This window comes from Callospermophilus lateralis, chromosome 16 (genome assembly GCF_048772815.1).
Source record: "Callospermophilus lateralis isolate mCalLat2 chromosome 16, mCalLat2.hap1, whole genome shotgun sequence".
Classification (NCBI taxonomy): domain Eukaryota; kingdom Metazoa; phylum Chordata; class Mammalia; order Rodentia; family Sciuridae; genus Callospermophilus; species Callospermophilus lateralis.
The window spans coordinates 70,758,993-70,775,261 of NC_135320.1; positions in this window are offsets into that span (position 1 = coordinate 70,758,993).

The window sequence follows — 16,269 nt, forward strand, 5'->3', positions numbered from 1 at the left end:
ACATTTTTAGGTAGTTCAGCTCATACTCAAGAAAGTGGGACATATTAGATGTAAATCATTGATCCACCCAGGCATGGACTCCTTGCACATTAATCTAAAACATTTATATTTTGGAAAGTGGAGGGTGAAGGAAACAGCACATTAGCAAAGGCTGCTTGGCACCATCCAGGGCTATTTAAAGATCAGGCATGCATTGATTCGAAGAATAATTCATAAGCACCTATTACAATAAAGCCTAGAATCCAGTAGTTTGGGAATTTGTTCTGTTCTCACAGAATTCTAATTGTAGTATACCTTGCTTTTGTGACCAAAACAAGCCACGCATGCCAGCAGTCATGACTTGTGTCATTTTCTGCCTTCTCCCCTCCATTGGTCTGCGCTTGGCTGTGGCACTGACTTTGGTCTATGGAACATCAGCATGTATGATATTAAAGAGACTTATCTTAGAATGCTTGCTCTGGGGACACACACTCTCTTGAGGCCTGGGAACCACACTGTGAGAAGCCCAAATTAACCAGGTGAAAAACTGAGGCCCATTCTGAGGGCCCCAGCTGCACTCTTCACAAACACCCAGTCTCAATTCACCAGCCATCGGGGCAGAGAGAATCAGCTTTAGAAAAAGATCCTGCAGCCACCGTTGAGCCTTCCCCAGTGAACCGTGCTGGCCAGTACAACACAAAGCAGAGATGAGCTGATTTTGCTGAGTCCTGTCCAAGTTGCCAAATAACGTAGATAAATAAATGGTATTGTTTTTGCTGTCATTTTGGGTGGTTTGGTCATGACTTTAGGTAACCTGAAACAGTATTCTGAGCATAGTATCAAGTACAGCTATGAAGTGAACTCTGCTTTTCTAGTCTAGCAGCTACTTTTCTGAAGCGTCAGGAGGAAGAGAGTCTACCTCCAACCTATGCTGAGAGTTTGAGAAGACTGGCTCATGCCCTGATATTCCTAACAGTGTCATCCTTTAATAGTAACAACATGAGCATCATTCATTCAGCTATTTCTAAGTGCCTGCCCTTTCTCCTATGCCAAGGAATACACACACACACACACACACATACACACACACACACACACACAGATATACATATTATCATTCTTCCATATAACAGTCAATAATTAAAGAAATACCTCTATATAACAATGAAGAAGACCAGATTTAGAGATCTTATGTCAGTTACCCCAGATGTTCCAGTTATTGTTAACAGTAGTAAAGGTAAGGATCGCAGTCAGTCCTCTACCACCAAAGCTGGGGTCCACCCAGGACACACTGTCTCTGCTTGAGGAAGGCATTACTACTGTTCCACTTCTACAGCCTGGGCCTTGCGTGTCTTTACCAGCAGAGATAGTAGGGGCTTCTACTAATCTCACCACACCCTCTAGCCATTATCCTACCAAGCTTGTGTGTGTGTGTGTATGTGTGTGTGTGTGTGTGCGCGCTACACACACATATATAAGAAGGAAAGCAAAAGGAACCCCATCTCTTCGATACCCATGACACACAGGGATTCTCTGCCCTGGTTTATATCCAGCCACTGACCACCGACCTCTGCTCCACTGGAGAGCTTGAATCACCGATAGGAAAATGCCCATCCCATCTGTCCAGTCACAGCCAGACTTTTTTCTGTTCTCTTGGAGATGCCAATACAGAGAATGATGGGGGGAAAAAAAAAGAAGTGTTGTTACTGGTTGAGTGTTGGGTCCCAGGTGGCAGTACTGGTTCTTATTGAACTAGAGTAGTTCACATGGCACATCAAGAACATGCCATGTGTTGGCATCAAAGCCTTTTATATCTCCTTTCCTCTTTCCCCACTAGACTCCCACCCACACACTCTTGGCTGTCTGACTGGTGCCTCAGAAGGAAGGGAATGAAGTCCAAGAAAAAGTAACCAAAGGGAAAAGGAGCCCAGGGTGGAACTGGTCTTATTATTCCACCATTCCATAATGGCTTTTCAAGGTAGAAAAGCTTTGAGCAGCCGAAGCGCCATGCCTATTGAAATGTGCTATGGCATTTAAATGTTAATAATAATAGTTACAGAGGGACTAAAGAGGGAATGACAGAAGACAAGATAAATGGGGATGGATCTCATAAGGATGAAGACTGGAGCTCTGCCTAGCAATTACAATCTGCTCCTAACCCTGCTCTTCCACACAGCCCTTCTCCCACTGATAATGGCCATTCATTTGTAAGTTCCTACCCTGCTAGATAGTAAGCCCTTTGATTAAAGGCATCCTACCTCAGGTACGTTTGCAATGCTGTTTTATGCTATGCTGACATGTACATTCTTTCAGGGATTGAGAATGAGTGACACATTTTCTTCATTTCTATGATTCTCTTAGTGGCTAAATTTGACCCAACATCCAGACTCGTTGTTTTACCCTTTCAGATTCTGTAGCCATAAATCATGATATGACAAGAGGGCATTGAGAAAGTCCTATTTGGCCATGACACAAAATCTGAACCTTGAATTCTACCATACTGCAAACTCCCTTCTCAAGAAATCCTCAAAGATATATGTAGAGAAGAACCACAAAACGCGTATATTTAGTGCACGAGAATTTTGCTCCAACATCCGTCTCCGTCTCTAGTCCCCATTGAGCAAAGCTAGAGGATTTGAAGAGCTGTGTCAAGGCTGTAGGAAGGCCTAGCTGGACCTCTCTCCTCTTCATGCACAGCCATGGTGAGGTACAATGAGTTCATGGAGAAACATACCAAACCAAGGAAGCTGAGACATGGCATTTGCCATTTTCCTGGAATAGTGATCAAGTGCAGGACATTTTTTGGGCATGGTGACTTTTTCTACACTTGTACAGGGAAGAACAAGACAAAGAAAGAAAATCTCTAGAGCAGCTAAAGGACTCTTGAGAAACTGCCACCCCAGGGAACCCAGGGCTTATCCCTTTTCTTGTTAGCAAAAATCTTCAAACATCTGGCATTGTGGCCCCATAAATGGCCTTGACCTTAATTCCTCATCAGCATTTATTTTTGGCAATAAAATTGGGGGCTGCACATAGAAAAGGAGCTTCCCCCAGAAGCCATGGATACTGATGATGTATTTGTCCTGAGACCTCTAATTCGCTTTGATCTGTGGCACCTGGGCTCTCAGGTTTCTCATTTTTCTGCCACTCCCCCCATCTGTCTTTATTTTGATGCCTGGTGTACATGCCCCATCTCCTGACCATGAATTTTCTGGGTCTGGTCTTAGATAAAGAGAATGGCACGATTCAAATCTGTTCTGGAATCTTTGCCTGTGATCTCCCTTTCTTCTCAAGTCTTACTTGCTGGAAGGTAGATATCAATCTATCAATTAATATATATCTATGTAATCAAGACTCTACAAGTCCCTTTGCCTTTCACTGATAAATATGATGTTTAGATACAGAACACATTTTCCTCTTGAGTTTTACCTTTTCTTTGTGATATTTTTGAAATCAACTTAAAGTATCCTCAATATCACTTGAAAGTTTTGAAAGATTAAGCCTTTAAGGGAAGAGGCAGAGGGGCCCCTCCCCACACCTGGCACTCCTCCCCATTCCTATCCCTTGAGTAAGAATTTACCTCTAAAACATTAAGATGCTGTCTTTACCAAGAGGACCTCTCTCCAAAGCTCCTTCAGTCTCCCCTCTCCAGAGAATCGGCTGACAGCTCACAAGACTGAGCATGAGTTAATACCTAATGTGAGGCAAAGTCAAAATCAAATACATCAATCGCTTAACTAAAAGCATATTTCGAAAGAGGACACAGCCAAGTGGATTGCAATCCTGAGCAAAGCTTGTCCTGGCAGGTTATCTGATGAAGATACTGCTGTCATGCTACCGAAGACCTACTAAGCAGACCTCTTAACAGTACAGAGCCCTAATGGACAGAGCTGCCTCCAATTCTGTGAGCCGGAGCTGAGGCAGGAAAAGTAGACCACCCCCCAGCAACAGCGCACCTTCACACCCTCCAGACCAACACTAGCACAGAGCTCGACTTCCCCAGAACTAGATCAGGGGCCCCAGGCTGTTTAGGAAACAGATTCCCCTTTCTATTCACACTTAGTGGGTCAGCATGGCATTCAAGTTATTGAGATCTAAAATCCCCACACCTTGACCTCTAAATCACCAGTGTCTCATGCTGGTCAAATCCTGGCACTGTTGCCACCAATCAATTAAGAGGCTGGTGGGAATGGAAAGTAATGCTGTTACCAGAACTTCTAGGCTTTCTTCCATCCAAACAACTCCCTCATTTTACAGGCTGTGCATCATTTCTCTCACCAAAATCTTCTAGTGAATATCTTCAACTTGGGTTACGAAGGAGCATCCACACAAGGGATAAATGAAGACTATTCTCAAGGCCAGAGGGCAAATCTTTGGTATCCTGATTTGCTCCATCAACCCCACTTCCCAGATTTATGCCTCAACTATTTGACCCCAGTGCTCACAGGAAGGAACAGGACACTAGAATGTGAAACAACAAAATACAACGTCATTCTCCTATAGCCAAGCAATCTATAAGTCACTCAGATTGTCACGACGCTAAAACACAGTGGCAGGAACAATGGCAGGCACAAAGGCCAAAATGAAGAGTTTGAGAGATTGAATTGAAAGGAAGTGATATTCTCTCTGAGAATTGACCTTTAGTGAATGCATACCTGTCACTGAAGGATGGTCACCTCACCCACCCTACACCAATTACCACATGCGCGCTGCTGTAACCAGGGAGGGTCACCGATACTCGATTCTGTAAAAAACAGCTTTTAAAAATAAAATTCAATTCTTGGCATGTGTTGCAATATTTCTTCTGTTCCAAACTTAATACTGAAGTCACCCACAGGACCGCTGTCTTAGCCAAATACAGTAAGGAACAAAGCTTTGTCACAGAATACCCAAAGGAATGGCATCCAATGGCCAGGGTCAGGTAATAATGCAAAGAGGTTCAGGAAGTCTCTTTGACAGCTCCACTGGATGTGCTCATCTGAGCAAGCCAAGGATGCTCTGCTTGGCCTTCTCAAAACGCCACTCTCAAATATAGGTCCATAAACTACAGGGACAGGTGTCCTCTGGCTCTCAGAACTCTGACTCCAGGAAAGGCAATTCCCACTTTGTCAATCTGTTCAATACAGAATGATGACAATCAAGACTGTTCATTCAATCTCTATATAATCCACAATGCCTATTCAGTTGCCCGTGAGTATCTGCTTTCTTATATAATTTGCTAACCTTTCCCTATATATCATTCTTCTCTTCTTAACTAGATCATAAGTTGTATGAGAGCAGAGACAGTCTAGCCCTATTTAGCAATTCTAATCCATGAGAACAGACCCCTCAAACACCTCACACTTAGCCTTCAAAAAAAAGGACTATATTTCAATATCTTGCATTATACATGATTTGGAATGAATCATTTGCTCTAATTCATCTCATTTCTTGCTTCCTAAACTATTTTTCCTGGCTTTTAACCTTTTCATCTATCTTCTTACAGATAATTTTTCTTTGCTTCTTGTATTTAGCCTTGAACTTGGGACCTCCTTCAGTAGTCAGTAAGACAACAGGCCAAACTTCCTGAATCCAAATTCTGATACCACCATATATTAGCAGTATTACCCTGCACGAATTATTTTAACTCTCCAAACCTTTCTTTTCTCAACTGTAAAGTGATGCATATACCTTCTTGAATTCTTCTTTCTTTCTTTCTTTCATTGTTTCTTTCTTTCTTTTGCTGAGGATTGAACCTAGGAGCACTTAACTACTGAGCTACATTCCTAGCTCTTTTTTCTTTTTCATATTGAGACAAGGTCTTGCTAAATTTCTTAGGACCTCACTAAATTGTTGAGGCTGGCTTTGAATTTGCAATTCTCCTGCCTCAGCCTCCAGAATCCCTGGGATTACAGTTATGCACTACTATGCCCAGTCTTCATCCTTAGATGGTAAACTGATGCATATGCAAAACAATCAGAACAATATCTGGCACCATAGAATTGCTCAGTAAACATGACCAATTATGGGGTCTTTTTCTGTCACCTCTATAGCCACCTGGACACTTTAGTCAACCTGGGAAAATACCCAGTGCAAAAACCTTCCAGGTCCCTCTCCTAATAACCTGATGGAGGAGAAAGCACTTATTTCTGTTACATGGACACACGTGGCTAAGACAGAGAAAGACACTATAGGAAACACTGAAACTTTCTTATTCAGTGATTAATTCCTTGTTGACTCCAGCTTATTTAAATGGAGTTCCACAGAGTCTTAGTTAAATTAAACAAGAAGGTTTTTCTTTCCTTTTCCAATTGATTTTCTATCAAAGAAACATTTACCTTGCTCTTCACTAGGTAGTAAAAACTCACAAATAACCTGCTACATGTCTTACACGTCCACTCCTGGTCTTCACACTTGAGTGGACACCAAAAAAAGCATTATTTGTTCATTCAACTAACGTTTATTTTCCAGGGACCCTGCTTTTCAGTAGTTAATGTCTGGTTGTTACAACAATAATAATACATGAAAGATTATCAAAGAACAATAGAAAGCATGTAATTAAGTGCTGGGCTAAGTAAATGGTGCTGATTATAAATACAGTAATTCTGAAAAGACACATGAGACAGTGGATCACAATCATTTACTTGTTCACTAAACAAACATTTTTGAGCACTGTGTGCCAGTTTCTGTGTTAGGCTCTGGTCACAGGTAGAGGGCACTGCGGCCTTTCTTCCCTACCGTCCTCCACGGTGTAATAGTCATGCAGCTGGGGAAACTGATGAGCTGTACCCAGCATGGTATCCTCATTCTCCCAAATGGCCACTGAGGTTGAGAAGAGTCGGTGTTCTCATCATCTTTTGGATCACAGTGACCATAAAACCCAACAAGAACAATCTGAAGGAGGAAAATTTTATTTTGGCTCACAGTTTCAGAGGTTCGGTTTGTGGTGACTGACTCCATAGCTCTAGGTCAAAGATGAGACAGAACATCATGGTGGAAGGGCATGGCTGAGGAAGCAGAGAGAGTTCTGCTTACTACAGACAAAATATATATTCCAAAGTGCACCCCCCAATGATTACTTCCTCCAGCCATACTACCTGCCTGCCAGTCACTAGCCAGTTAACCCATAGATCTCTCCTCATCCAATCATTTCACCTCTGAGAATCCTTTCAGTGTCTCACGCATAGTTTTGGGGGGACAGCACATATTTAAACCATAATAGTTTGAGGCTTCTGGGAAGTTCTTCTATCCCAGGAGGACACAGAAGTCTCTCTCAGTCTGTTGCCAGGCATGGTGGTGAAATCCATTCTAGTACTTCTTACATCTTGTCACCAGATTGAATGTAAAAAAGAGAGAGGGGCCAAGGAAATATGGAAACAGAGTCAGTTCCCACAGATCAAGTCAGCTTTTTAGTGTTCCACATCTGGACTTCCAGTTATGTCACTCAGCACCTTTCCTTATTGTTCCTATTGGCTTGAGCCTTGCATTTTTCTTATTTTTCTTATTGCTTACACGCATACATATTCTAACTCATAGAACTACTAAGATCAATGAGAGATGAACAACCCTCATGAAGCTCCCAAATGAGAGTGGATGAGCATGGAATTGTAGCCCTGCTGTTTATTAGTTACATAAGGACAAGAGAATCATGTTCCAGAAATAAAAGAAGGGAAGAATGAGATGTTGGCAAAGATACAAGAAAGGTAGCTTTATCGGTTTCAATTAGTCTTTGAAGAGCAGTCAGTGAATGATAGAAAAAGAGTGAGTAATTAGCACTAGTGTAGCAAATCACTGCAGAAATTGGCTTAATTCTTATTTCTTCATCACTTTTCATTGTTAACCATTATGTCTTAAGAGAGGGAAAAGAGAACACCTTCCTAGAATTAAGAGCCAAGAGTAAGCAGGTCCCTTCATCTTGATTCCTATTTCTGGACACAGTCTGGAAATTTCCCTTTTCAAAGGTTATTTTTTTTTTAATCTCTGAAGATGGAACAGGCTGCAGAATTATAGAAAATCAGAACACATTACCTACTGTGCATAGCTCTTGGTAATTATGTGCATGTAAGGAAAAAACATCTTCTCTGTTTGATATCATTAGATGGTTGAAACTACCCTCTCAGCTACCTTCCTCTGTAGAAAGAAACTTTTTCTTCCTGTTAAAAAAGCCAGACACCTATTAGCTAGACTTGTAATTATTTATTTTACACATGGTTTGGGCCTCATTGGGTGATTATAAAATTGGAAATTTCCAAACTAGATTTGGGAAACATTGAAGTGTTGCAATGATTGTGGTTAGGAAGAGCCATGGAATATAAGCACTCGGCTTCTCAAATTAATTTCCATGTTTTCCCAATTCTTATAGGTAAAATCAACAGAAGTAATCCTACTTCTGTTATGGCACTTTCTGAACAGGCCTCTCTGGAGTCCCCTGAGGTCCCCAGAACTGTTTGGCAGCTCCTTTTACAATGTGTGCTCTGCTAGGAAACATATATGTAGATATTAAGAACTCAGATTTTACAACGAGACCAACAGGATTTGGGTTCAAATCTTACTTCTGTAACTGATAAGCTGTGTTACTTTGGACAAATTACTTAATCTCCCTGATTTACTGTGTGAAATATAACTGACCTAAGATTATTTTCAGGATTAAATTAAATAATGTAGCCAAGTTAAAATGCAGCCTGATATTCATTATCTTTTAAGAAATATATTGAGTTGAAGACATAAAGCAGACAAAAGTACCCCCATGGAATTTATGTAATAAATGTCCATTGTTATTGTTAATAATATTAGGTCCTTACCCCCACCGCATCCATTCTGAAGTACTCAGAGAAGAAAAAAAAAGGAAGGATTCTGTTCTGCCTCTTGTCTCCTACCTCATATCCATTCCATCTTCAGTCCTGTTGGCTCCACTGTCTTGCTTTTGGAAAGCACCTTATCTACTTCTGCCCAACCCAGCCCAGGCCACTATCAAGTCAATCATAGCCTCTAGCTGGGCTTCCCACAACCATCTTGGTCATCCATTTTCCTTACATCCTCCCTGCAAAAGTTGGTCACTGATTTTTCTTTTTCTTTCTTTTCTTTTTCTTTTTTTCCAGACATGGTCTCACTAATTTCTGCAGGTTGGCCTCAAATTTGCAATCTTTCTGGTTTGCCCTCCAGAGTTGCTGGGATCACAGGTATGTGCCACTGTACCTGGCTTTGTCATATATTTTTATACCATTAAAATCATTGACATTATTTGCCAAGCCCCTAAAGTAGCAGCCCATGATACAAAAAATGAATTCTAAATTCTTCCCATGTTTCTGGATAGTCTGGATATACTTAGCTCTTCCAGAATCTTGAGCCCTCCTTATCACTTCATATTGGACGCTCTGGTCTTTATCCTGCTCCTCAAACCAACCAAGAGCTCTCTCTCTCTCTCTCTCTCTCTCTCTCTCTCTCTCTCTCTCTCTCTCTCCCTCCCTCCCTCCCTCCCTCCCATAACATCAGATAGCTGGCTTCTGATTCTGATTCAAAAGTCTGCTCAAACAAACTTCCTCCGATGCATCCCATGAAGATGATAACACTCTGTTGTCTTCATAAAACAAAGTAAGAAGTGAGCCTGTCTGTCTGTCTGTTTGTTTGTTTACCTTTCTAGGGTTCTCTTGTCCCTGTGGGAGCAGGCACATCAACTCCCCTGGCTGCTGTATCTCCTGGAGCAGGTGCATAATGAATGTTGGTTGAATAGTACAATACCCAGATTCCAGATGTTGCTTCAGCTTATTAATCAGCTTCCCAAGTCCACTTGCTTTATTCAAGAAGAGTTGGGGCCCTTAAAGTCCTAAGTTCAAAGAGCAGAGGCCCCAGAGGTGAGGAGTCTTAACAGAACTAGTGTCAAAGCCAAGGCAAGAACCCAGAAATCCTAAGGTTTCATGGTGCTCCTCACATGACCCTTTCTTATGACTCTGCTAACTCTGTGTTCCTCTGACCCTCTAGATTAGCAAGAAGAAAGCAAAGAAATTTGAAATCACACCAACTTTCAGAGGAATTAAAAAAGAACTGGGGTGAGGATGAAAATGAGCTACGGGAGGGTCAAGGGCAGATGCACTAAAGCCCAAAATGCTGCAGAAAGACAAACAAATGACTCTTCAGTCGCCATGAGTGGTCTTTTGCCACAGGTTAGGAACTACAAGTTGTTGATGTGGAAAATGTATTGTACTCTATTCTGATGGAAAGAATTTAGGATCTCTGCATGGAACGATATTGCCATCGTTCTTCAAGTCTCCTGGGTTGCTTTACTCCATTTAGAAATATATCTACCTACAAGTCACAGCTTTTTAAAAACATTTCTCACAAGGAAAAACTCATTGACTCCAAATGAAGCTCATTCTATCTTCCAATAGCTCTGATGAATAAAAACATGCTTCATTACACTGAACTAAAGTCCTCTCCTAGAAATTTTGTTGATGGTCACTTTTGCCATTTTGAGGGCAGCTATTCATGTCACCCTGAGTTTTCCTTTTCCCAGGTCCTTCAATTACTTTCACATGGATTGATCTTTAATGGACATCAGGGTTTTCCTTCTGGTCTCTATCCATGTGTCTAAACATATGAACACTACTTTTAGTTGTGTTTCGGTGTAGGGTGTAGGTTAGCAGCTCAGAAGCCAGAACAATCCTTGCTCTAGAAATTCCATTTATGTGACATGAAAATTATTAATCTACATCAGTCCTCAAAGCCACCTCCCCTTCCCCAGCCAATTACAAATAATGAGGAACACTGGCTGCTCCTTTCCACTCCTTCCCAGTCCTACCAAGGAAGGATTTTTGCTTGCTGGAAGAGGAGCACGGGTGACCTACATAACAAAGTGATAGGAAGCAGGGTAAAGGTAGAAGAGATTGTAAAACTTTGTAGCCTGGTTATCAAGGAAAAGTATTTTTGGAGCTGAGGTTTTTATAAGTAGGAGACACTGGAGCAGCTGCAAAGTGCAAAGGAATCAGAGAGAAAAATGAAAGGTGATATTGTAAAGTGCCGAAGTAGCTTATCAATGAGATTCTCTTTGATGTTCTCCAAAAAATGTAAATGAAAGACTTCAATTGCTTTGAACCACTTTTAATTGTTAGACTATCTTCTCTTAAATATGACACACCATTATATGACTGGACCACATGGGTCACTGAATTTATAAGGTTATGCACATTGATCCAATAGCAATTATAATGATTTGCACACGTCGTGATTTTATTGTGTACCATGAACTGTACTAAGGCCTTTATATTTGTTACCTAATTTAATTCTTTCAGCAACCCTTTGAGGTGCATACTATTATAATCCTCATTTTTCAGATGAGGCAATACAACAGAGGAATAAAAGAAATTTTCTACAGATACACAGATAAGTAATGACAGGCTCATGTTTGTCTGACTCTAAATCCCCTCCATTGCTTCTCACAGGAGCCCCTGAGCAGGACAGCTCTGTAATTGTCCTGAAAGAAAAAGGAAAAGCCAGAACTGTGAATCTAGAATCCAGGAACCTTCAGATGCACCAGGGAAATCATGCTCTCTAAAGTTTGTTTCACAGCTAATGCTTAGTACTGATGCATCATGAAGATCAGACCCAACATCAAAGTGAGAATTGAGGTTTCTGGCACATTCTGTAGAAAGGGCCCCAAATTTTTAAAGCTGAATCTCATTTTTCACATTGTTGATTGCACAATTTCAGCGAATGGGTGCTTCTTTTCTTGTTTTTGTTTTTCCCTTGAGAACATCAATTTAGAAAACTTAAAAAACAAAACTGGGTTCATGAGAATGTAATTGATAAAGCTAACTCTTTCCTAGCTGACTTTTTACGGTTTCAGCTAAAATGCAAGCTCAACTGAATTCCATAATGGACTATACTTCATAATAAGTGTAGTCTATTTGTATGCAAATAGCTGAACGGCATCTCTCAATTTCAGACTCTGGCTGTAAACTCACATCAGTTTTGGATAGATTCTAATTATGCATCTGATATAATAGGCATTGAATCAATGAGAAATTCCAGCACTAGTTTTGAGAGTTAACTCTCATTATTCACTATTTGTACCTTGGGTTTGAATGGTACATCTTTATGATAAAATGTGTGGGTTGGTACCGTTATTTGGTAGCTGTTTGAACTGACACGGTTATTTACTTGCTCTGAACCACAGTGTTGGAAAATGGGGACAGTGATGACTCCCTGATAGGATTATGGGATAATTAAATAACACAATGTGTACAAAGTACTCAGGAAAATATTTGTGGATCAGTAAATTACAATTTTTCCTATTCTCTGTTGCCAGATCACCCTGATGGTCACTTGAAAACTGCCAAGTAACCAAATCTTAATGTATTGCCTTGTTAAAGAAGCCTCAAAAAAAAAAAAAAAAAAAAAAAAAGAGGAAGAAGGAGAAGGAGAAGAAGGTGGTCCCTTCATGACTCCTGCCCAATCATTAATGTGAAGACAAAGACAGTATTTAATAGGAACCAAAGGAGCAGGAATCAAGCCCACAGGACAGGGCTGGGCAGACACTTACAAAAGGTCTGTTCTGGACCCACATTTGCACACTCGGTGTCACATGATATCCTTTGGCATGAATGATGATCACCCAGTCATGCATCTCTGAGGACAAGGGCCATAGAAGGAAGGCAACATTCTTTATAGGAGATGTTTATTTCCCCATTAATAAAAGGAAATTACTTTGTTGGTTGGGAGCCCAGATTTTAAAATTACTCCCATGGCTGTATCTAAAACCAATTCAATATTTTAAAACTCAAATTTGTTTGGCATAATAGACTTGAGGCTGTCAGATCTTGTGACATGGCCAGTCATAAAATGTTCCATGGGAAGAGAATGGGGCATGCTGCAGGGAGTGAGAAGAGGAAAATTGTAATTACTTACGTCCAGAGGGGCATAGTAAATGCCCAGGATAAACTCAGTTTCAGAAAATAGAAAAAAAAAATCATCCAAAGGGGTGGAAGATGTTTATACTATCTGTCAACAGTATAGTGTAATTAAAGAAGATCAGGCAGTGGAGTTGGATCTTGGTTTAAGTCCAAGATCTACTATTTATTCTCCAGGTGACAATAGAGCTTGCTAAGCCTCTATTTCTTTATCTGTGAAATGAGAATCATAATATTAATGTTGTTGTAGGGAGAGACATAATATAGAAAAGCACTTGGCTTGATACTCACAGATTATAAGTACTGAGTAAATGATAGCTGTTGATGTTATTTTGTTGTTGTTGTGTATTAGCAGGTACTATGTGTTAGATCATCTCCTTATTTTGCCTCTGATCCTTCAGGATATAACAAACACCTTGTCATGTTATTAACATCCCCATTTTATTTATTTATTTATTTATTTATTTTAATAGGCTGCTGTTTATTTAAAGTCTTATATATACTTTCACACCCATCAATAAGTTTCCAAAAGTGTGTTAATGGTGGCCATTTCTTTGTGCAGGAGTTGAGGGCTTTCATCCCCATTTTATAGAGGAGAATATGGACCCAAATATCCAAAGCCACATGGTTAAGAGAAAGTGGAGCTGAAAATAGAATCTGGGTCTTCTTATTTCAAAGCCCACATTATATGCATTGCTAAGACTACCATGCGGGTAAAGCATCATTAATGAGATGCAGGCTATAATCTAAGAAAAACTTTGGCATATGGAAGTAAGAGACAGCAAGACTTCCTGACAGATGAGTTTGTAGAATTCAAAGGAACATTTGTTTCAGAGATCTGGACAAATGGGGCTGTTCGGCATCATCAGCAAGGTATACCCCAAGGGTAGATTCAAGAGCCCATGGCCACGAAGTAAGACTCAGAGCAGAGTTGCCTCAGACAGCAGGATGGGGGGCTCCAGGTGATCTAGAAGCCCACTGAGTTGTTAAAGAATCCCTGTTGACAGTAGGAAGGATTAGGCTCAGAGGATGGGGTGGCACCAGCTGAGCTGCAGGTGGGACTCAAGTAGATCCAGATGTGGGAGGAACAGAGGAAAAGTAGAAAATCAAACAAGCTCCGACATCAGCAACCAATTGATTGGCACTTTTTTTTTTTTTAACTTTGCAAACAGTTTCCCTGAAATTGTGCAGACAGTCTTAAACCTGTCAATTTGAGATGCTCCAGATTTACACATGCATACTGCGCTGCCGTTCTCCAAAGTACAAGACTTCAAAATGCAATGTTTCTTTCTCTTTATAGCTATCCACTGTTTCATGACCTTGAATTTAATGACAGTGACTTCTCCCGCTCTTCAAATTAGCAGATAACTTCTCCATGAGCAATGGCAATTCTGGAAGATATGTCACACTCCTTGGCCTACAATTTGCATCTGTGACTCATGACCTCAGGGTATATCACAGAGTCAACATATAAACAGGCAAAGTCATTACCCTAACCATGTCCTCGGCAGACAACACTAGTCAATCACATCACTTCTCTTAAAGTATCCTACAAAATTCTCATGATCATCCCTCAAGAATCACTAGATTTAGCTTGTAATAAAACTTACTGACCAGTGAGGCCCAATGGTTAACCTTTCAACATGTCCCTGAATTTAAAATAAAGCGAGTGATGGCAGTTTTAAATTTATCTCCTTGTTTAATTCCAAGGTACATTGGAATCCTGTGACAGGATGAAAAAGGAGAATGATACGAACCTGAAAAAAAAAAAAAAAAAAAAAAAAGAAAAGAAAATTCTTTATGGTAGAAGGACAAGGAACCCTAGATTCTCACCCTGGCTGTCTAATGGGATTTAGCTATGCGCACACCTATTACGTGCTGTGCTGTATTCTAAGCACTTATGTTTTAATCTCATTTAATACTCATGACATATTAGACACTTTTATCATTCCTTTTCACAAATGAAGAATGGGGTATTAAAGAGGCAAAATAACTGTGTAAAGGTCATGCAAGGTCATCAATGGTAGCAATAAGATTTAAATCCAACACCACCCAAATTTATAAAAGAGCTCTTGGAATTTATACTGTCTCAACCAGATATACCAAGGCCAGAATAGAAACAAACAATTGTTCAACTTACATTTCTTCTACTTGATGACAGTGCAAAAGCAATGTATGTTCAGTAGAAACCTTATTTTGAATTTTGAATTCCTGGGGTTGGTGAGATGTGGCACCATCCTCCATTGCAATGCTGGCCGTGGCTGTGAAGTATGGCTCCCCTGGGGGTAAACAATCCGTGCTCTATAGCATGCAGTGTTGCTAAGTTACAGCCTCTAGTAGGTTAGGTGTATTTAATGCATTTTCAACTTATGGTGGGTTTACTGGGATATAACCCCAACATAAGTGGAGGCAGGTGGGCACTGCCAAGATTGTGCCAGTTCTTTAAGAGCTTCACATCAGCCTGCTCTCTTGGGGCCAAGGAATAATAAAGAGCCATGACAACATAGGACAATCACTTTGCACAATCCCAATGGGACCAAGACATCAGAAAATTTCCCCTGGGAAATTTCATTACAGCAGTTAACTAGGAGATGAAAGAGAGATCACATGGGCACATGGCCCATTGATTCCCCCAACTCTGTCAGGTTCACAAACTTCTCATAACCTGTCTTCTCTCCAGGGCCACATGCATAGCCTCAACAGATGTCCTTGCCAAGTGGGGGAGTTGGGGATATGACAATTGATGCCAAGTTTTCAATGACAATGCAGAGATCAGTCCCAGAGTCCTTAGTTCTGCAGTTTGTTACTGCCACTTCTCCTTTCCTTAGCTGCTGAGTAGATCCAGGCAGGGTGGCCACATAGCCATTAGCTGGTGGACCCTAGTCCTGTTTAGGCTTCTGAACCTTCTGTTGCGAGAAAATCATGGCCACCCTAACAGGAGCTTCCTCAATGTCTCTTCATCTCTATTTTTCTCTATCAGCACCTTCTCTCCTTTTGCTCTCTGAAGAAACCATTTCCCTCTTTACCGTTGCTGCTGCCCTTCTGGGGCTCTCATATCCATTTCTCCTGAGACACTTCTCCACTGGTTGTCTCCTTCCATCTTAAAGAACAGAGTGAGAACTCAGGCATTCACAGTTTTCCTCTTCCCCACAAAACATTCTCTCCCTTGAGCTGGCTACCTGCTAATGCCTGATCTCTTTCTTTTCAGGCCCCTCCAATATTCTTGCAAGAATAACAGAAACATAATGGACTCTATCTTCATCTCTACCTCTTCCTCTATTACCTTCTGTAATGTCACCTATGTCACCATGATCCAAGTGAGAGGGCTTCATAGATACTTGTATTAGATTGTGCCATGGAGAAATCTGTTTATGAGTGACAGAAGGATAAAGGTGGTCAAGTGTTAGTT